Source organism: Falco biarmicus, chromosome 1, assembly GCF_023638135.1.
Source record: "Falco biarmicus isolate bFalBia1 chromosome 1, bFalBia1.pri, whole genome shotgun sequence".
NCBI lineage: Eukaryota > Metazoa > Chordata > Aves > Falconiformes > Falconidae > Falco > Falco biarmicus.
Genome location: NC_079288.1, coordinates 41,323,821 through 41,345,833, shown reverse-complemented (window position 1 = coordinate 41,345,833; position 22,013 = coordinate 41,323,821). Strand labels below are relative to the sequence as shown.

Below are 22,013 nucleotides of genomic sequence, written 5' to 3'. Positions count from 1 at the left end.
GTGTAGAAAAGCGCTGCCCTGAGTTGCTGTTACAGACTGGTACTCGCAGCTGTTAAGCTGCCTTTAGCTGAGGCTCTTGAGCCAAATGTAGCTTGTTCTGTAGGTTTCTTAAGTGGTAGCATTTATTATCTGCCAGGTGCTAGTAAGTTGTGTAATTACGACTGCTTGTTTGTCTTTGCCCTCTACCTCAGATGGCTCGTCTAGGCCTCGATAAGTGAAGAAACACCATCTGGCTGCTGCTGCAGGGTGCTGGGAGATTGCCACCTTGCAAACCTTTAGAGCTGGAGTTTTTTGTGGTGTGGGTTTTTTTGTTTGTTTGGTGGGTTTTGTGTTTTGGGGTTTTTTTGTTTTGGTTTGGGTTTTTTATGTTTTAGAAGGCCTAGGGAACCTTCTAGGTCTGTTTTCTCCTTGTTTCTTTCTGAGCCAGAGAATGTCACTTGCCCTTTTATTTACAGCCACTTGCTCTAGGCATGTGTTGTCAGCATTAAGTGTTAAGAACTGACATAGCTTTTCAGGGTTACTGCCTCCCCAGTCTCCTGGCAATTCGGAGGAGAGTATCCTGGTGGTAGCTCATTGAAGTATCTGGCAGAGAATTGTTTTCCTGAAATGGGTTCAGATGTTATGTAGCTGATCAGAGTGGGGGGATGATTGTGTTTCCCCACCACAGAGATCACATAGGTCTATTTTCAAGAGGAAAACCCCATCTTTGATGAGGTGTGTCTGTCATATGAGAAGTTATGTGATAGCAATTCAAATTTGACCAGGCTTTTAGGTTTAAGTTAACATTTATACCAGGAGGGAGAGAGAGGGAAATGGATCCAGTTGCTATTACCAGGCAGAGCTAAAGGTAGCAGTGAGTCAGCTGGGGGAGCAGCAATATTTGAGCAAGTCGATTCTCATTCCTCTCTACCTGCTCTGCAGATCTATTAAAAATGTTTTTTTTTATATAAAATATCTATTCTCAATCTAATGAGATACTGTCTCCATTGCACCATTTATCAATAGCTGCAGTGACAATAGGTAGTGTTAACTTCACAAAGCAGATGTAATAAGATAAATGGGAAAATTGCTCAGGACGCAGGGGTTAAGGGTGAGCTCCGTGGGTGGGAAATGTTTGTGCTCTTTGCTGTGCCTTTTTTTGCAGTCATGGCTGCAAACCACCTCCACGGGTTGTTTTTCCCCATCCACCCTCCAGTGTGGAAAAACAGGATATTATTTTCCCTTGAGAAATATCAAGTGTTTGAGGGCTCAGTCATTTGCTGGTGTTAGAGGCTCATGGTGGCCTGGTCTGTGGAGGAACTGGATGATGAATTTGCAAGAACATGCTTGAAATACAGCTCATGCAGTCCTGAGCGGCAAGTATCTGTAGCTCTGCTTTCAGGCTTCTGTGGTGTGAGGATTAAAGCTGGCTTGGAGAATGACAAATCTGTTTTGTTGCAGCTTCCGAGTTTCAAAGTTCGTTTTGGCTCAATGTTGCAACAAGAGGAAAAGTTCTTGAATGTTGTTTGCAACATAAGCATGTGTTGAAACACCTCATTTTGGACAGAATCAGTGTGTATCAGCCATTAGTATGTAAAACGGTTGAAGACAGATCTGTGTTGGAAGGGAAGAGAACATGCAATGTGGATTGTATTTTATTTACCTGTCCTTTTTCTTTAATGTAGCACTCTTATCATCAGTCAGAATAACATTCTTGCTTTGCTGGCCCAAAATAGCCACCTAACAGCCACCTCCAGAAGGAGCTTGCTGCTGAACACTGTATGGAGTACACTTATTGTATATATTTTTGGAGCAAGGTCGTATCTAGGCCCTGAGCTGGCCCTGCTGCAAAGCACTCCTGCCTTCCCTCCGGCTGGCTTGCTTTCTAAGGCTTGCTGCTCCCTTGCGGCAGGCAGGACAGCTCTAGGTTGGGATCCTAGTAAACTGGGAAATTTTTTGTTTTGGTTGGGGGTTTTTTGTTTTCCATTTTTGGGGCAGTTTGTTTTTAGCCAAAACCCTCAAAGTTTTGACATGTTTGATCTGACCTGGTTTCCTGATGTGCACCATCACTTCTGCTGAGCAGCAGTGGCCTGGGGGGGAAGGTTCCACGCTTCTGACTGCTGTGTTGGCTTATGTCGCAGTGAAGTATATGTGAAAATACATCCCTAAGGTTGCAGCACACACCAATATTTTATACTCATTAAACTTTTGAAACTGAGAGATTATTGATATGAATAAATGTTGACAGGATAGAGAATTTAGAGGAGAGGAGGATAAGTTATATGTAATAAAATAATGTATATATCTGTCTCCAACCACCAAGGCCCCATATTCTTCTTGGAGCCGTCTTATCCAACTGCAACAGTTTGCAACAGCTAAACCAATCATGGGCTGCAGTGTGTGATTGCAGGTTTGTGATGTGAGGATTTAGTTGAGCAATACTCTTCCACTATTTGTAGACAAAACCACCTGCAATTTTAACAGTACATTAAAGAGGTTTTAGTTTTCAGGCAGTACAAGCTATGACAAATTAGCCTTCTTCAATTAAAATCAATAATCATGCAAGCTAAATAAAGGATTTAACAGCAGGTGGGTGGTCTAACTGGTAAATTGATTTTCTTTGGGTATAGGTGAATGTGCATGGCAGTACCTCCATCATTAAATAATCTCTGTGATGAGACACACAATCAACTTTATTAATGTGACTATTCTTGTAGTCTTCTAACATAAATCAATGCCTTCTGGAAAACATTGTATAATTGGTTAGAGAGCTGTTAAAGCAATATATTAGAAAGCAGTTTACTAGTCTTTGCCAAGTGCATTAAAAAGTGTGTTGAGTGTAGAGGAGTAGTAAAAGTTCGTACTGTCCTTTTTATAGTAAAATCAAAATAAAGTTTACACAGGTTTAACAAAAAAAATATCTACAGGATTAATATCTTCCCTGTGTTGGTGCTACTGTAGCTTGAATGCGTGATCAAAAACAATGCTGTATTGTTTTAGTGGCACAACTGAACAAAGTTCTGAATACTTCACATTTGCTAATTGTTTTCAACTGTGGAAAGATCACAAAGTGACTGAGATATTGTGAATCAAGCTGGTTAATATTACACTAGAAGCGATAAGATAGGAGACTGAAAAGTCCCTGAGTCTTTACCTTCCTTATCTCTTATCACTCTCTTTAATAGTTGTAGTTTTAGATTAAATAACCTCTCATATCATAATAATTTACATTTTATTGGTGCATAATACAATTTTGCTTCCTATTGTCATTTATTGAGCTTTTAAAAATGTCAAAGGTCGGTCAGTCTTTTTTTTTTGGTGCCTTATGGCAAGTGCTTTTCAGTTCACAAATAAGAATATTGCTACTTAAATGATACTGGATTCCACTTTCCTGATCAAGGTTTATAAGAGAATAAACCAGAGGAGAGAACTGTAAATCTAACGGGTGGGATTAGAAGCCAGACATGTTTTATTCAGGTGGTTGTTCCTTTCTCTGTGGCTCCAAGAGCTCATTCCTCGCCTCAGTTTCCTCCTCTGCAAAATGGAAAGAAGACTCAACCACATACCTTCCTTACTGTGGCTCTAACTGCTAGTTAAACATTTTTAAACATTTAGGGGATGGTAAGTCCTCAGTGTTAATAATTAACCTGTCTCTATAACTGTCCTGTAGAGTAGCTGTCATTTCTCTGACTTTCAAGTTTTTCTTTTGTTGTTACTCTTTATGACTTTCGTTATTGCTTATTCTTATGGCAGTGAAGAACATACTTTCACTGTCTAGCGGACAGTGCAGGGTCATGTTATCCCAAGTAATCATGGACTCTGGTGTTGTGGGAACTTCAGCTGAAGTGTGTCTGGGCTTTCTGTGGCAGTGAAAACAAACCTGCTTAATTGTGGCTGGCTGTAGCTGAAGCCGGGAGACATAAGGGAAATGGTTCTGGTCCTGCCTTCCTCTTTAGTTTCTCTGTTGTGTGGGTGCAGCCAGAGTGTTTTTACTGCTTGATTTTGGTTTGGTGGGGCAATGGAAGGTAGAAGCATTTTGATTTTATTACTTCTTATCCTTTTCCTGATTTTCCAACTTTGTTTTTGGTAGGGGTGGTAGTTGTTGTTTACAGCACTGTGCTGTACTCGGAGATCCCAATTCTGTTCTCAGTCTTTGTGTTAACAAGAAACCACTCTTTAGTTACCTTCCTGGAAAAAGGAAATATGCTCTAAGCTCCTTTAATTGCTTAGAGACTGATTCTTGCATGTGACAGATCTCCATCTGAAGGAGAATCTTGAAGTGCTCGATGACAATAGACTCATCCTCCTACGGGAGATTCTGCAATGTAACGTCCTGCATTTTTAACAGCGTGGGTTAAGTCTGTCGTTCTCATCTGGCATCTACTGAGTGCAAACATCAGCCCTGGTTTTCCTTCACAAGTGTCCTAGCCACCACTGAGCACCAAACATGTTTTATCTGACTGCTTTTTAATGCATAGGGAAGCCTTCCTCTTCAAATCAGAAGAGATGCTGCTTTAGTTTCCTTCGCAGTCTTTCAGAATTCCCTCTCTGCCTGTGGTGGCCATGCCACCAGCTCAGCTGGGATTATTCTGCCTCCCCTTTTCCCCTCCTTCTGTACCTTCAGCTTAAAAACCAAGAAAAGCCATGTCCAATGAAGTTTACAAAACAACACAATTCTTCACTGTGCAGCTTTGCCAGTGTTATGTTGCATCTCTGGACTGCAGACGTAGCCCTTTTAGGGAAGGATGCTCTCTGCTGAGATGTGTACACCATCTGGTGAGCCTCTGTCCTGGTACTGGCCTTCATCTGCTGCTGTGCTGCACACATTAATACCGGTAACAAATGAGGCTGTTCCTCCCTCTCCCTGTGCTTGCAGGCTCTTGATGGGCTGTTCTCTGCTCGACCTCCTGATGCAGCCATCAGGCAGTACTGATGGGGGGTGGGGTGTGTGGTGTGTGTGGAGCTTTTGACACAGGACATCTGTCTGCTATGAACTGGAGAGCAACTCATCTCACGTGAACAGCTTCCCAGCTGTGCAGTACCTGCCTGGAGTGGAAAGGTTTTAGGTTGTGCTGGCTATAGCTCATGTTAAGCTGCTTCATCTGTATTCCAGTCTCCTATTAAAGTGTAGTAAACCTGTGTTACTGAAATACCAGTTAAACTATGTTGACTAGTGAATAGATATGAACTAGTTCATGTTTTTCTCTTTGGAAAAAAAGCCCACAAACCCAAAACGTTAGCTTCTCTATAATTATGGTCTTAGAGACTTCCAAAGGAATAGAATAGAAAACCTATTGCAAATCCTCTATCAATTTGTGAATCATACTCGTATTGATAAAGGAACATACAGTAGACAGAGCATTGAGCTTTTAGTTTAGGGGGTTTAGGATGACAATTGTGGTGTACGATTCTCCGAATACAAAACGTGTGTAATAAAAACATTTCTGGAGCCTGCGGAGTTAAGAACACAAATGGGAACAAGAGTTCTGATTCTCAGCTGTTCCAACATACAGCAGATGGTTAACTTGCCTTCTAAATCTTTGCATAAATTGGGTAAATTCTCAGGACTACCCGTGATTTTTCAACCTGTTCCCAATTTTTTGAGCACTCGTAAAATAATAATTTGCAAATCAGTTCCAGGCTGTGGAAGGGGAAGCATTTTGCAGTGGTGAAAAAGCCTGAATCAGAAATAAGACCTCAGATTTTGACTTGCGGTGTTTTGCCTACTGCACGTTTGTTTGCTAGAAGCTGGGAATCCTGGCCTTGAGGCGGCTGTGAAGTGAGCTGTTTAATGCTTATTGTCTGATAGTCTTCGATGAAGTGCAGTATAGAAATGCTTAGTCTTGACATTCTTCAAATTATCCTAGCAACACTATAAGAAATAATGTTATTCTAAGTTGTCCTTTCTTGTAGTATCAGTATTAATTTCAGTTTATCTGAATTTTTTTGTTCTCTGATCTTTCACAGAATCTGAGTTTTGCTTTAGTGTTTCTCATGCATTTTCTTCTCTTTGAATTCCTCATGAAGGAAGTAAATTTGCTGCAGTAAAATAATCTTAGTACTGAAATAATAGGTATATTAAAGTATGAATTACCTTGGTGGCAATAGAGGACAGATTTTTATTACTTGCTTATCAGGGAGGGTTTGTGTTTGAGTTCACTGAGTTGTAAGTGCATTATGCTAGAACTAAACTTAACCTGGCTTGGTAACGACAGCATACATAGGTAATCCATGAAGACAGTACAGATCTATATGGCAATGATTTTTTTTAAAAAATAATGAAAATTGGAAGTGCTTTCATGTTTTTTGTTGGCAAAGAAGTTTTCATTATTATTGAAAGAATACATTGAGTAGCTATTTTTAAAGACTTGATGAAATGAAAAAAAACAACCCATCTAATCAATAGGAAAGATCTTCTCGATTGAGACCATTCCTAGTCATCCGAGGAGGACCTCAGAAGGAGGTGTGGTACCAGGAGCTGAGGTAGCAGGATGCTCCTCAGGGCAGAGCAGATATCCCATGCAGCACGTTCAGCAGCCTCCAGGTATTTTAGGGCTTGTTTACAAGGAGAAATGACCTGAAAGGGCTCACCACATGGCTCTCTTAGCAGTTTACCTTAATTCAGTCCGATAAAGTGACTCCTTATCTGAAGGAGTATCACACATATAAATTCATACCCTGCTTCAATTTGTAGTAATTTCTGTTTGTATCTAAGCTGTAAGAATTGTGAGCAGCAGTGGCCAAGTTGCACTTGGGCTGAGCAGAGAAGAGTAGTGTGTGCTTGGCTATGTGACAGCAGAATAGTAGGAAGATGTCTTTCCAGCTTGTAAGAGTATTATGTTGATTACCTTTTGTGATGGCACAGAGAGAAGTGAGTTATATGCTGTCAAAACCGGGCAATATCACTGCAGCAATATGGATAATAGTGATTAAAATCAATCTCTGTTTGTAAGTACAAACGAATGTTTCTTGTTTCAGATCATACAGCTCAGCAAAATAAAGTGTTGTCAACAACAGGTTATAAACCCTACATGTTTTATTCTTAGATCATATCAAAAGTAGAGAGAAATAACAGACCACTTTACAGGGTAATTCTGTTTTTCAGGTTAATTTATAATATCTGATGAGATAGATGTGTTAGAAGGAACTTTCACATGTCAAGATTAGGAGCATGGATTGTAGTAGTAGTGTTGTTTAAAGTGGTGAGGAGTTTGGCTGCTTCTACTGAATTTTTTTAAAAGTAATCATTTATCTAGTCCTGTGATAGTATTGATGGCTACTTTGTAATCTGAAAAACCCGATCTGAATAAAAAAAAAATAATAAAAAAATCAAGAGGATCTCTTGCTCATGTTGAGTCTTTGCTGGCCCGTTCCTTGGAAGCAGAGGAGACCTCAGGTACAGTTTGCTGACTGTCAGTGGCTCAGCACCTTGAAATTCTTCTGATCCTGTTGAATCTAGGGATTTACTTGTGTGAATGTAAGTATAAACACTTGCATTGAATTTAATAGCAATTATTTAGAAAACAGTGTGAATATAACCACACAGGAAACCTGCTTCTCGGTATCTCTCTGGCTGCCGTTTATGTGGCTGTTTTCCAGTGCTGCTGCTGTAAACTTATGGATGGAAGGTGATCTAATGGCATCAACTGTTAAGCAACAATTAATGAAATGATTGTTAATTAAGCCCATTTAAGTTACAAGCAGTAAGTTGGATCAATCTACTGTGTTTGAAGGAGCTTTTGTTACCTTACCAGTGAGAGAGCAAGGCTGTGGTGTGGTACGTAACAACCACAGGAGGAGGAATTACTGGTTTTATGGATAAATGTGCTTTTTGAAGGGAGCTTTAATAATTGTATTGGTCAAACAAAAATATCTGCTTCTGTGTGCTTCATAAATGCCCTTGTTCACGCAACCTTTTGTACAAGCAACGTGAGCTAGTATTTTTAGACAGCTGATAAAAGGCAGGCATAAGGGAAACTGAGTTCTTCCCTAATTTATTACCTTTTTTCCTTCCATTTGTTAATTTGGTTAACCAAATCATTATTTGGCACTAACAGCAGAAATTGTCTCCATTGATGGAATTTAAATGTGATAGCAGTGACTGTGCAAATATCCCCCGCACAGAAGCACGCCACGCTTGCTTGTGATGCCTCTTGACCTTTATTTTGTTGCTGAAGTGCAGGAAGCCACGTGTGAGCAGATGCGGGATGCAGGAGGGGGCTCACATAAGGTAAACACTGCCATGTCAGGCTATCGATTCCTGCAGGTGGGCACGAGTGAGGGCCTCTGATGGCAAAAGCTGGGTCGATGGGATATTTGTCAAGTTCAGCAGGGTTTTGTAGGGGATTGTTTCCATGTGTCGTGCTCTAAAGGTAGGCTTTTTCTTTCAAGGGCAGACAAGGAGGAAGTAAGTCTGCAAAGTCTGAGCAATGTAGTTTTAATTGAAGTCATACGTCTTGATGGAGCAGAGGTAAAAAGGAGGAGACCATATGGTGTAACCTTTATTTTTGTTAGCTTCCCTGATAATCCTTTGATTTGATAAGAAATGTTGCTCCATTGGCTGAGCTCACAGGGTGCAGTTGTTCTCTGATAAGCATGTGTTTACTGTCTGCCATAAATGCCTGAAGTGACAGTTTATGGCAAGTTAGATTGGATGTTTTAAATGCTGAGTGGATGTATCATAACTGTGCTTTCACAGGCGGGTTTGCTGTGCGTTTGGGTTGGTTGAAGGAACAGGTTAAACTGTAATGTTTATTTGTTCTTGAAGCAGACCAGTTGGACCCCGGCGTAACGCACAGTCCTTGCAAATATTTTACTATTTAGACTCACTTGAATACAATATCCAGCCCCAATTCCACCTCCCCACCCCCACTGAGCCATGGAGGAGGAACACAAAGATGATGTGTATTTTGGTACAATCTGCACATCCTTTTAGAACTAGATGATCTGTTTTGTCCCCTTGTGTTAGATACTCATGCTATCTGGATCTTAATGTAGCCTCGTTTAGAGCAATATTTGAGCACATCAAAACTTTCAAACCCAGTAAATTAGTTAACTTCTGTTGGGTTTCCCTGATGCTAGAGACCCACTACTGTCCCAATTGGAGGTATTCAGGAATTTTAAAATTACTAGTCTTCACACTGGGAGAGAAAGCAAATAACTCATCAATCTCTGGGCTAGTGAAGGATGGCATGTTATATTTATATGTCCTGTTCCTACTTGAGCTGGGTAATTTTTCTGAAACTCAAGATATATTTTATCTGATTAAAATCTGAAGACAGTCTATTATTTCTATAACCACATTTAAGTCTTGCAATTTAAAGAAATTAGTTTGCATTTCACATGTCATACACAATGATTTATAGAGGAAAATGGGTTTCTGCATCTGTTTTGTCTCTTGATTCATTAAGTTTTGATTGAAGAAATTTTTTGAAATAGGGTGTAAAGGAATTCTTCATCCCTAGTGAAGGGATTTCTTGGTTTTTGCAGCATCTGGTTGGATTGGGTTTTTTGGTGTGGGTTTTTTTTTTTTCCCTGTGTGCATATGCCAAGAAATCTTTAATTCCCTTTCCTGATTTTGAAAGTTCAACCTGAGGGAATTGAGCAATTTCTCTAGTTTACACCGATCACTTTCTGTTGATACGAAGCCAACAGCTCTGACACACAGTCAGATATGGCACCACAGAAGGGGCCCGGTTGCAGTTTACTCCAGGAACTCTCCTTTCGTTACTCAAGTAACTGTAGTAGCTCTGGCTGTTGTTTCTGATGCCCTTGCAGATGCTGGGTGTGCCCAGGGTGACTGATTGCACAAGAGCCGTGCTCTGCACCCCCGCCTCACTGGAGCTATGGAAAGCCAGGAGTAAACTCGTGGTTCTAAAACTGCTTTGCCCTGTCTTATGTACATAAACATTATGTGATACAGTCAAGTTGCTCCTTAGTTTTAGAGACACAGGAATGTGTTAGTAGCTTACTATCTCTTTTCTGCTCCAGCATAAGGAGAGAAATAATCAGGAATTGTGTCAAGGCTGTGTCTGGTGTGTCCAGAAGAAATTGCATCAGATCAGCTGATGCTTCTGTCCATTTGAGGTAGCTGGTTTTGTTTTGGTTTTGCATGTCACTTGCCAGCTACATTTAGCATGAATAAGTGTTTTCAGATGTCCCATAAATCAAAGTCTGGCCTGATGTAAAAAGTCTGTTATGAGCAAAAATGGAGGAAAGGATACACTGGATTTTCTGGCCAATGAAAGATTTTGGAAGAGGAGACACTGAGCTAAAAGGCTTCTGAGCTAATCCTGCCTTGTGACATGTGGGTGAGATGTTGTAGGTGAAAGTCCCACAAGGCTACAAATAAAATATTTCTGTTGTGTTACACCCAGTTACGCCAGGGCCGAAGCTGATCCTGCCTCATGTTTGCTTCGATTTCCCTCTCCTTTCCCACACACAGCTTGTGACAGATGTAGCCACCGCTTTTAATGATGGACCTTTGTCAGGCCAGGGAAAATGGCCACTTGAATTCAGAGAGAAAATAATGATCCTTTTGATCAAGCAAGCTGGCGTTGGTGGATGGGCTGCACAAGCCAGAGGGGGGAGAGCTCAAAGGGCACCTGCCCGTAACACAAGCGATGGCAGGAAGCGCGCCCAGCTGTAAGAGAGAGAAATTGGCCCTGTGTTTGGAAAGAATAGAGGAAGAGAGATTAGAGGTTAAACTGGAAAGAGTGTTAAAATATTCTGGGTGTATGATGGCTGTAGCTGTGGATTTAAATTGCTGAAATTACCTTGTCAGGATGCCTTATCGGCTGCTGTTCTAGTGATTGTTTGGTTTAGATAAGAACTCGAGTGCGATAAAACCTTGATAACAGTTTAGAGATGACAGCGCTTTTGAAACTGCTGGCACTTGCTAGGGGCTCACAGAGCTGCTGAGAAGCTCTGGTTGGATTTATTCCACTGCATTTTTTTTCCCCTCCGCCCCTCTTCTTTTGTTTCGTATTTCTGTTTAAGTGCTTAAGCTCTTGCTTTGGATCGTCATTATTTTGAGACACGCAGCCACTTCTGAGCACTTTCTGGAAACGGTGCGTGTGTGTAGAGGAGGTGACCCGTGCTGAGGAGTGGAAGTGAATGCTGAGGGGAAGAAGAAAAACAAGGTACTTCTGTGCTGCTTGCCATCTGATCCAATTTACGCGCACTGAGCTGAGCATAGAGTTTCAGAAGCTATGAGGATATAAGAGGCTGGGTTACTCATTGTGCTTGGTAGTGTTCTCCTGCTACTTCCCAAAATACAAAGTTCCTGTAAAAATCTGTTCGTTTATGACAATTAATTTAATGGGGATGTAAAATAGCAGTCCTTACAAATCTACCTGATGTTTGTGGCAGTACATTTATGTCACTTACACTAGTTTTGACTGTTATATTTTGGGTTTTGTGATGTTGTGGTTTTTTCAGATACAGGCTAGTAACAAACCTCCCCCTGACCTCATCCCATACGTGTGTGCTGTTTGTACAGGGACAGAAGAAGGATTGCATAAACCAGTGTGGTATTTTTGTCTAATTCTTATTGAAGATGATTTATGTGGTATGGCCTTATTTTGGTTCTGGCTTTCTTCTAATAAATCATGCATTTAGCAGCTCTTGCACTTCTGAAAGTGTGTGCTGCTTAGATTTTCAAAATAATTTAAATTGATTTGTTTTTTATGTAAATATAATTTGAAATGAGGAAGCAGGGAAACTATAGAATGCAGATGAACAATAGGAAAAACACTGAAGCTGTAGGACTATAGTTAGAAAATGGAAATTCAGGATGAATTTTCATGATGTTCTTTTTAGTGGTCTTTGCTTTCTGCTCATGCTCATTAGGCTTAATAGTAAAGCAGTGCATCCAGGCATTCCTTGTCTACAAATGGGGTTTTAGCCTGCCCAGCCAAAGGATAAACTTAAATATTATGAAATAAGCATGGGGAAGAGGTGTCTGTTGAGATAATTACCCATCTTGTGTATTAATTGTTTTTACAAAATTCTGAAATAATCTCTGTCTGGTCACAGCTAAACTTCTCTTGGTTTGGTGGGCAGCAGAGCACTTTGCATTACACTACTTCCATTCTATCTAAAAGCATTACCTTTTTAATGACTACATGGTATTGCTGGCAGAAAAGGACAGTTTTAATTCTCATACTGAGGAGCATTGTAACATACTGATCTGTAACAAATGCTACTGTTATTATACGAGTATTAAGAGGAGTGTCCCGTTGGTAAGACTGGATCTCCACCTTGCCTTTTGCAATGCTGTGCTGCTGTGTTTACCAGACAACCTATTTTTGTCCCGTGATTATAAGAGTGCAGCTCTTCTTGGAGCTGTGTCAGGCAGGGCATCAGGTTTGCAGCTGCTGAACCTGGCAGCTATCTAACTGGTGAGTGTTTACAAGTTATGTGTTTTTTATCTTGCATCTGTAAGGATGGAGAAAATATTATTTGGGACAGTATGTGAGGAAGCCTTCAGCTGCAGCTTTCAAGTACATTTCTTTACCTTCTGGGCTGAAATGTATGCTAATGTATTGACTGTTGAGCCCCTGCATTGAAGTTGTTGAGGAGCTGCATGGTTACTAGTGCTGTTTCATCAGACCAAGGAGCCTTGAGATGTCAAGGTGGTTGCAACTCGTACCTACTTCCTGTAGTGTACTTGGGTTTGTTTTAGCATTTTGTTGTGGTTTTTTTGACTTGGTGTTTGTGATGAACTGTGTTTCTGTAGCTTACTGATTTTTTTTTTTTTCTTTAGTAGCAAATGTAGTGTATCCTCTGTTCCATCGTTCAGCCTGATAACACACTTAAGTGTGTTCTAGTTGGCACAGGAACAACATGTTCTACAAAGTCCACAACAAAACTTTGGACCACATCAGTTTGACTATCTGGGGATATGTAAATAATTGCAACACAAAGTACCAGGGGAAACTGTACTCTGGAGTAACCAGACTTTGCTTTGTTGTTGGTTTGGGGTTTTTTTCCCCCTTGTTTTTAACCTGAAATGCCTTTTTTCCCCCTGTAATATGAGAGGAATCTTTTTGGTAGTTGACTGACTAAATGTATGCCCATATATGTTTGCAACCGCTGAAACACGTCACCGAAAAGCACCAGTAAGAGAAAACAGCAGTTAAGAGGCTGACCATTCTGTATATTGGTTATATCTAAAAACATCAGTTTTACGAGATCGCTGTGAGCTAAAACTTCTTTGTTTGTATGTGGATAAGAGCATATACATAGCAAGTTTCTAGTGGGGCAGCATTAGTGTGGAAGCTCTGGAACAGATTATTTTTTGAGATTGTGAAGATTAGGTTTCTGATGTGATGATAGTTTGTTGATTTTTGTATTACTTAGGTAGTCACACTGGAGACATCCTGAGAGGCATGGTGTAAACCATCTCTAGCTCTAGAAGAGATGACACTAGGTAAATAAGTCAGTCAAAATTGGAAGAAAAAGAATGATCAGACTGTTTTTAGAAATACTGGACTAAAGTGTACGGTGACTACGTGATTTTCTTAGGATTGTACAGGAGGCCTGTAAAAGAGTGATTAAGCAAAAGATGAACCACAGCAGAAATATGACACCAAACTATTTGAGTTATCAAACCTAATCAAATAATAAGAATGAACAAATAAGCTACCCAACAACTGAGGTGCTTAATCAGTACTGGGTTAGATTCCTCTGATTGCACTGAGGCACTCGTGGGCTATTTTTTCAAGTCTGTATCTGACTTGAGACTGTACACTTTTTTTTTTTCTCTTAATGAAAGCTCAACATTTCTTTTGTTCCAGCAAATTTCAGAACGTGTCTCACAACAAAACAAAGAGCTGGCAGCATTGCCTTTCTTGGGGAAACTGGAAATACCCTAGGCTTTCTCCAGCCATACTCTTAATTTGAGGTTTAACGCTCTGTTAATATCAGCCCACACTTGCATCACTTGAGTAGATGTGTGCTGGGACTGGTAAGAGCAAGGAGTAGCTGGCTACAGCATTGTGTGGGGATGGTCAGAGCCTGAAGCTTTCAAGAGGGCTTGCAAGGGGAGAGCTGGATGGCTTTTACCACCCAGGTCAAACTATGCATGAGGATTGCAAATGAAGCCCGATGTGAGCTGCCACAGCAATTCTGTCTGTGTGGAGTGACTGACAGCTCGTTCATCTTCCATCAGAAGATTACAGTCAGTGGCTTGGGTGAAGGTAGTCCTTGTGGGTGTCCTTCCTTCAGGGTGCACAGAGCTCCTGTGGATACAGTCTCACTGATTCCTGTGCAGTAAGTTAACAAAGCTCTGGTGGGGCATTTCAAAGAATTATTTGCAAAACTCAGAGGTTTCACTTTTTACCCTAAAGTTTCATTTTGAATCTCAGCTTCATTTCAGGTGATGCTGAAAGTGAAACTCAGCTACCTTTTCTGTACTGGAACAGTTACATAAGAAAATCTCACAAATCACGTATCGTTTGTATGCAAAGCAGTAGGATAGGGAAGACATGATAGCTTCTTCAGAAGCATCTTGTGGAGAGTTAAAGTTCTGCAGCCACAAGACCTAGATGTCCTTGCTAAATTTCTTTGTTGCTAATCTCGATGTTTGAGGGGTCTTATAGGAGACATCAGCTTACTGTTTCCTTCATTACATTCTTCTTCGGCAATTACAAGGTGACTGCATCACCTCTTGTGATTTGGTGCTAATGGTGACACGACACTCATGTCCCTTCCTCTAGAGCCTGACTTTGAGTTACTATTATACAGAACATTTATATCTCTTACGTGCAAGTATTTCTGTTACTGTTCTCTACCACCAAAAATTCAGTAACTTGAATTACACAGAGGAGCAAACATAAAGGTTCTAATGCCAATCTGTGTTGTTAATGTAGACCATAGGACCACATCTGTCTGAAGGAAAGGGTGGTGACAGAATTGCATCCCCTCAGTTTGCTCATCTTCCTTTGTATGTGTGTGTGAAAATAGAGCATATATACAATGATGGTCTTACTACTGAAACCACAGTACTGTTCCTAAATGCATAGAGGCTCAGAAGTTAAGACTCCAAAGACCTGATTTGTGACCTGCTGGTCACCTTTCTCATGTCTCTTAAGATGTGAACAATCTTACAGTAAAAATTAAATGCAATTACAGCGCTCAGAGGAGCTTCAAAGTGGTCTGGCTAATTTTGGGGTTGAGTCTGACCCCAGAAGTGGTTCAGTTGCGTGGGATGTCAGGCTTGCATCTTGAAGATTATGGCTAAACCACACCAATTTATTTAGCTGCAGTGAAGAATTTGAATTATTCTGGGTTGGGTTTTTTTTCCTTATAACCTCTCAAGAAAGGCAAACTTTAAGCAACCGCACACAGCTGGTGTTTCTAATAAGACACAGATGTGTTTTGGGATCTCTCCCATCTCCTGCAACATTTAAATGTAGATAAATAGAACTTAATCAGCTATAAATAACAGCATGTCATGCCTGTGGATCACTAACCTTCTCTGGGACTCCCACAGGACTAGGGTTAAGCTTAATTACTTCAGTCTACTACAAACAACAGAATAATCGGCTGTTGGATATTGCATTGGGAAGGTGGAGGGAGCATAAAGAAGCAAGTCAACATCCATAGCCAGTGACACGATGTTCCGGTGCTCATTGTAGGGTATGTGTAATGTTTTGAGACCAATGGGATTGTTTTATTCCCTGTTTTGGATTCAGTGCACTGGAGCTTTAATGTCAGTACTACATCTGTGAGTGTTCTAAAACCAAATACACTTGAGGCACCTATGAACTCTTCCCCCCCCCCCCCCCTCCTTTTAGGGATAGCTGCTCAGATTTTCTGGAATAAAAAGGTGGTGATTGTGACTCTTTAACCTTATTGTAGGTGAACAGAAGTTATTCCTCTGTGGCCATTGCATATTGCTAATTTAAGAGGGTGGATTGGTATGTCTGGTCTGGAGTATGGTGACCACAAGCCACAGGCAGTTCTCCTTGTCTGGGGGGTTTCAGTGTCTGTCAGCTTCCAGCAGCAGGATCTGGGTGTCTGGCCAGGCTGGCCTGCATGGGAATGTGTTAGGGAGCTGCTCTCTCCTAGCAGCTTTCTGCTGAAGCAAATGTGAGACAGATGCTGGTGCAACCACTGAGACCCATCTTCCATCACTGCCAGCTTCTGCTTTTCCTGTCTGGGCGTTACCCAGATTACAGGGATCACCTGTGCATTCATCAGCTGCTGTGCATCCTATGGTATATGAATACCATAGGTTACCATGGTTCAATGATGAAAACAGCTGTAAAGGCAGTGCCATGTTCATATAGAGAGTTGTTTGTTCTCCTCTAGTACTCAGTGCAGACTACTGTCATCTCTTGATCCTTTTTGAAACATAGTCCTTCAGTCTCTTGTCTGCCTCAGTGTGATTGTCACACCTCTTGATGTTGCACTTCAGCTGAAATACCTACAATAAGCAATCACTAATAAATTGTTGTGACATGCCAGTTTGAACAAGATGTCCTTTGAACTTTGGTCAGCACACGGCCAGGTTTCACAAGTTAGCAGTGCCCATTGCCATCACTCTTCCAAATAGTAAGCCATGACAAGGGAAACTGTAATGTCCCAAACTGCACAGTTGTTCCCTTTGTATTGGTGTGAGTGAAGTACATTTTTGCTTAGTAATTTATTTGTTCATTGATATGTTTTCGGTTAATTGTCACTTTTCTCAAAGAGTGCCAGTGAGAAGATACTTCCTAGACCTTTTTCCTTGTTAGCTCCTGCTTTTGCACGATTGTTAACATAAATAGGTTTTGTGATTTGCACAACCTTTTCCCAGCTACAGTAAGTCTGAGCTATATATTTGTTTTTTCACAGTAGACTTGATTTACAGCAGTTATCCCTGCCCCATGTATCCACTCCATGGTACCGCAAGTATCTGGCAGGTAAAGCTGGGCAAAGCTGAGGGTGATTCAGCCAGGAGATGAGGGCAGTCTTTACAGCTCTTCTCAACAAAAGCGCCTTGCAAGGGCTGTCTGAAAGAAAAATGGCAATGCTTTGGCGTTCATGGTTTGATGTGTGGTGTGCATTACATGCAGCTGAACAGCATGGAGTCTGGCTTGGGCTTCACTGAGTGCTGCATGGGTTTTGGTGTTGCTGCTGTCCCTGCACCCCTGTTCTTTTCAAAGCAAGAGCAGGTATTGGGGTGTACAGTTAACACAAGATTGCTTGTTTGCTTTTTCTCTTTTCTCACGTCCCTGTATGCTGCTTTTCCTTCTTGGAAATGTAATTAAAACATTTATGAGGGGGGAGAGCCAGCCTGAAGGGCTGCCACAGTGGCATGGAGGCCATCTCACTGGGGGAGAGCTGGCCTGCAGCACTGCCCGCAGCCCTTTCCCACACACAGTCCCCCGCTTGTTTGATTTCCCCTGCTGCTGGCCAGGTTCAGGAAGCCGGGGGAATATTTATTTATAAGCTGTCTGTACAGATGTTTTCATTGTGGTTTGTGGTGCATTGGTGCCACTTAGTGGGGGGAGAATTGAATTGACAGCTCTAACAGTGCAGGGGAAAACTAGGAGAGCTGGGTTTCATATTCCAGCCCCACCTCCACCCCCCCAGCAGTATTTCTGCAGTTCAAAGACAAATTAGAGTCTTCTGCTAGCCACAGAGCTGCTGTGGGTACTGGAGCTGGCTGTTGGCAGAGCAGTGCTGGCAGGCTGGACGTGGGCTGACCCTAGTCCCGACAGAGGAAAGCTGCACTGAAAGCGCTGCTGAATATTAGGCTAAATAGTCTGGCTTTGCTGATAGAAAAAGTTAATCCAGCCATGCCTTGTGTTATGCAAGGTTTTGGCAGGTTTAAAAATTATTTTCTCTGTGTTATGGTTTCCACTACTTTAGGTGTAACAGGAAGGATGATGGGATAGGATGGTGTTAGCTCAGATTCCAGTTTTGGAGGAGCTGATCTATACAAAATGTTAACAGTGTTTACTCAGAATCATTTAACTGGATTTTCTATTTGTTTTTCCCACAGAAAGGCCTGTGGGGAAAAACCACAATCATGTGCTGTGATATTTTTAAGCAACCTATTGCGCTCCCCCAGATAAAAGCTTATGGTTAACTAATGGTACCTGGAAAGAGGCCTGGATGTCTGCTGTTTGCAGTGACAGAAATGACCATCAGCCACAACGTCTGTGTGAGCCTGCAGTTTTGTTGCGAGGTTGTAGTGGAGCACGTTGCCCTCAAAGTGCCGTGCAGCACCCTCTGTTCTGTATGTGGGGGGTGCAGTCGTGGAAAAGGTTCTGTGTTGTCAAGATCTTGTGTTTGATAACCTGTGTATTTTTGTCTCATTTAGGAAAGGATGCTTTAGGGTGGCTTTTACCTTGAGTTGAATTGTTGAATTGCTTTTTTCGACTTTTTGCACATGGGCTCCTTTGTTGAATTGTTTCTTTGTGTGTCCTCTGCCAGGCGTGCAGCGTCCCAGGGCTCATGTGAGTCTTGAACCTGGCTTTGCCACTCTTTCACATGGGGAACTGCTGCTAATTTTGGTGAAATTTCTGGGCATGGAACAGTTACACTTTCAGTCCTTAAGAAAACATACCCTGACGAAGGATCGTGCTTACTGGCCTTAGTCATACCTAGTGTAGCTTTCATCTTAGCTAGTCCCATTACCCTCAGCAGGAAAAGCAGCGCTTCACCAAGGTCGGCAGGTCCCACCTACTGGAACGTTTCCTGGAGGCCCTGGTGCACTGCAGTTCTCTTGGCTCCTACGGGAGGGAGATTAAAGCCAGCGTGGGTGCGTGTCCTGGCATCACCTCTCCGTAGCTCTGCGTGCAGCTTTACCTTCTGCACGCTGCCTGTGGCACACACCGGTTCCTTCCAATTTATGCAGCTGCCAAGCTGACAGCTCCCAGGTGATACGAGCAGGGCACAAATTCTTGCGTCTTCTACCTCCTGTTTTGAACCCGTTTGTGTCTGTCTTGCGCTCTCACCAGAGGGCACTGCACAACATGTTGCAGCCTAATAAATAACCTCTTAACCTGCTTAGCTGCTTTATGCTTGGTGCCATGTTTTACAACATTACCTGGAGTCCTTGAATGCTGGTTCCCATGGCAACCTGATGTAGCATTTTTATTCTTTATTACTATCACTGTTTTATTGCTGCCTTGTTCAAATGTGCTGTCATCTTTATTTTGCCTGGGTGTGTGTATGAGCCACAGATCTGTTTCGAAAAACTGTATTATTAAACAGTTTAGTGAATTTGGAGAAAGGGTGGTGATCTGTCACTGTCAATTTTAATATTAAATGGAGAAGCACACCATAAATGGAAACAAACTATAAAGAAAAACAAACTGGCAACCCAAATGTTAATATAGACAGCTTAGGATGCTTCATGGAGGTGCAAATAGTTGGGTAAAAGCAAATTAGTAGGAGAAATACTGCTTCTGTAGGGGATCACTATAGTCTTAATTTCTGTGAGAGGGCGTACTGACAGTGTCCAGATGTTCTTAGGAGCAGGTTTTGGCCAAAGACAGTCACGGGAGCAAGGACCCAAGTTATTTTAAGGTGCAGCTTGAAAGATTTACAGATGGAGCTGTATGGCCCCTATAGGGAATAGCTAGATATTAAGCTGGTAATATGGATCAGGCTGTAGATAACTCACTGCACCGTGTTTATGCTTTATCAGTCCTGTGGCAACAAGTCCTGCTTCTCTGCAAGGGCCAAGAGAGGTTTCTTCCTCTGGGCTTGGTGATAACTGGGCTTCAGGAGTAGGTGCAGGAGAATCACCTTTGCTGAAGGGCTGGAGGTGGAGCTAGAGGTGGGTGTGCTGGTCCTCCCAGCCGGGTCTGGTGCCTAGTGGCTAAGATGAACCATTGACAGATTTGGTGTTGGGAAGGAAGGTGGATTCCTGCAGGTGGGATTAACAGGGACCATGGGGAGAGGGTTTGCTTTCCTTCTGAGTGGAGGGCACAGTCTGTTCCCTAGGATTGTTTGGGGATTTTACCTAAAACATGGGGTTCTGCTGTTGCAGGAGATAATGGGTGATAGTAGTAGTAGGGATGATGGGGATTTGGAGGAGCTAAAAGGCATTTCTTTTACAGGCACCTTCAGGAGAGCTGCCAGGATTTAGCCAGGGTGCTGGCAGCTCCCTTCGGGCAGGGAGGAGCCATGGGACAGCCTGGCTCCCTGCAGGACATGCCCTGCCGAAGCCTGGCTAGCAGGGGCTGTTTGGGGCCAGCTAATCACAGCTGACAGCGGGATGGGATTTTTCTTCAGGGCAAAGGCTGCATTTCTGGGAATGGTGAAGCAGAGTTAAAGGCAGGGGGATCTTGTGCATACAGGAGCCAGCTGGCAAACCCCAGATAACAGATATCTTTCTAAGCACATGTTAGGAGCAGTGCTGCTGTTTTCAATGGCTCCCTTGTACACACTGTCATCTTCCTTCCCTACTCTAAGTATTAGGGGCCGCTATAAAAACATTTGCTTTCTTAGCTCCTCGGTCTAAATCACTCTTTCCTATTGACTGCTACTGTGCAGCTAAGCATGGCAGTAGGATATAAGTATCTCCTGTGCAGAGAGAGGATGTTGAAAGGACTGGGGTCAGGGCTGCCTCCTCGAGCCTTTAAGGAATGGAGAGGCATCATTTGGACAGGTATAAATTATCTAGAACAGCGCACAGAATTTTAGACCCTGTACTTAAATCCTTCATTCTGTCTTGTGCCAGCAGCAAGGCGGATTCTGCAGCCTTTTCTAGAGACTCAGATGCTTTGGAGAACATGTCTGTCCTTCCAGAAAAGTCTGAGATTTCCCCACCCCCCGCCCCACTCTTCATTCTTTGCAAATTCGTCTGTCTTGGGGTGATGCTATATAACAGGACAGATTTCGCTGTGAGACTTTGGCAGGGAAATTTCTTCAGAGTACTTGAAGTACACACTTGTTCATCTCCAGAACCCAAAGCAAAACTGGTCTGTAAATTGGAATTCAGTCCTTGGTTGGGAAATTTAGAGAATTGGTCTACCTGGGCAGAATAGGTTTTCTAAAATGAAAATATTTCTAGGCTGCCAGAGTGCTGATTAAGAACAAAAGTAGGGAGAGCGGCATGGAGAAGAGAATGGGTTTCAAGGAAGCTGGTTGCAGTCGGCTCAGCGCTATGGCCTTGGCAAGCTGCTGGGGGAGTGAAAAGGAATTTCAGTCAGAGCTGAGAGTTTCTTAGAGAAGCAAATTTAATGGCGCAAGTATGAACTCCCTTAATGGAGAGGACAGATGGGAAACGTAGTAAGAGATTACTTTAGCGAAATCATGGGCTCTTTAATGACCTGAAACTCAAAAGCAACATAAAAAAATTGGAGAGTGGGTCAAACTATTGAGAGCAAATTTAATGTGAGCGTGCAAGGAAAAATGGGAGGGCCAAAGTCCAAATGAGCTACAATTGGCAAAAGACATAAAGGGCAGCCAGAGGGGTTTCTATAAATGTATTTTAGCAAGAGCTCGGCCAGGGAATGAGTGGGTCCACTGCTCAGTGAAAAGGAAAAGCTCTCAAAAGATGGAAGTGAGAAAGCAGAAGTGCCGAATGACTTTTTTATCCTTTCTGTTCTTCCTGAGAGGGTCAGCTGCAGCCTCGCAGCCAACACACCATCAGGCAAGAGGAAAAGAATAGGTCTGAATACCTAAGTTAGCAGGGCCTGGAGCAGTTCAGCTCTGGGTAGTTAGAAAACTGGCTGAAGTGATTTCAGTGCCATTAGTGATAATCTTTGAAAACCTATGGACAAATGAGGCTTGAGAAGACTGGAGAAAAGAAAACTTAAAGGGTTATCTTTAAAAAAGGGAGAAAGGGAGGAGCTGTAGGCTGGGAAGCCTGTAATGCCAAGAAATTTTTATTTTATTTTTTTTCTCAGAAAAGCATGATAAAGATGATCACGTTTTGTCTAAGCACATAAAAGGCAGCAGGCCCTGGAACAGCTGGAGACCTGTGGCTCCTGCAGTAGTCACCACTTCCATTAATACTTGGATGGCATACTAGAGAGCACAGTTATTCACTTTTGCAGGTCATGCTAAGCTGAGACAGGTACAAG

The 22,013-nt window shown here is 42.2% G+C and overlaps 1 protein-coding gene across 20 annotated transcripts in view; it reads left to right on the top strand.

Annotated features, from left to right (window-relative positions):
- Nucleotides 1–22,013, top strand: part of FBRSL1 (fibrosin like 1) — a 548,084-nt gene that overhangs the window by 191,635 nt on the left and 334,436 nt on the right. The window contains exon 1 of one of the 20 annotated variants that reach the window (XM_056336636.1): nucleotides 10,874–11,120. The exons of the other annotated variants lie outside the window; for them this stretch is intronic. The gene's annotated coding sequence lies outside the window, so the exon portion shown is untranslated. Of the gene's footprint in view, nucleotides 1–10,873; nucleotides 11,121–22,013 lie in introns of those variants that run through there. 20 annotated transcript variants of the gene reach the window in all.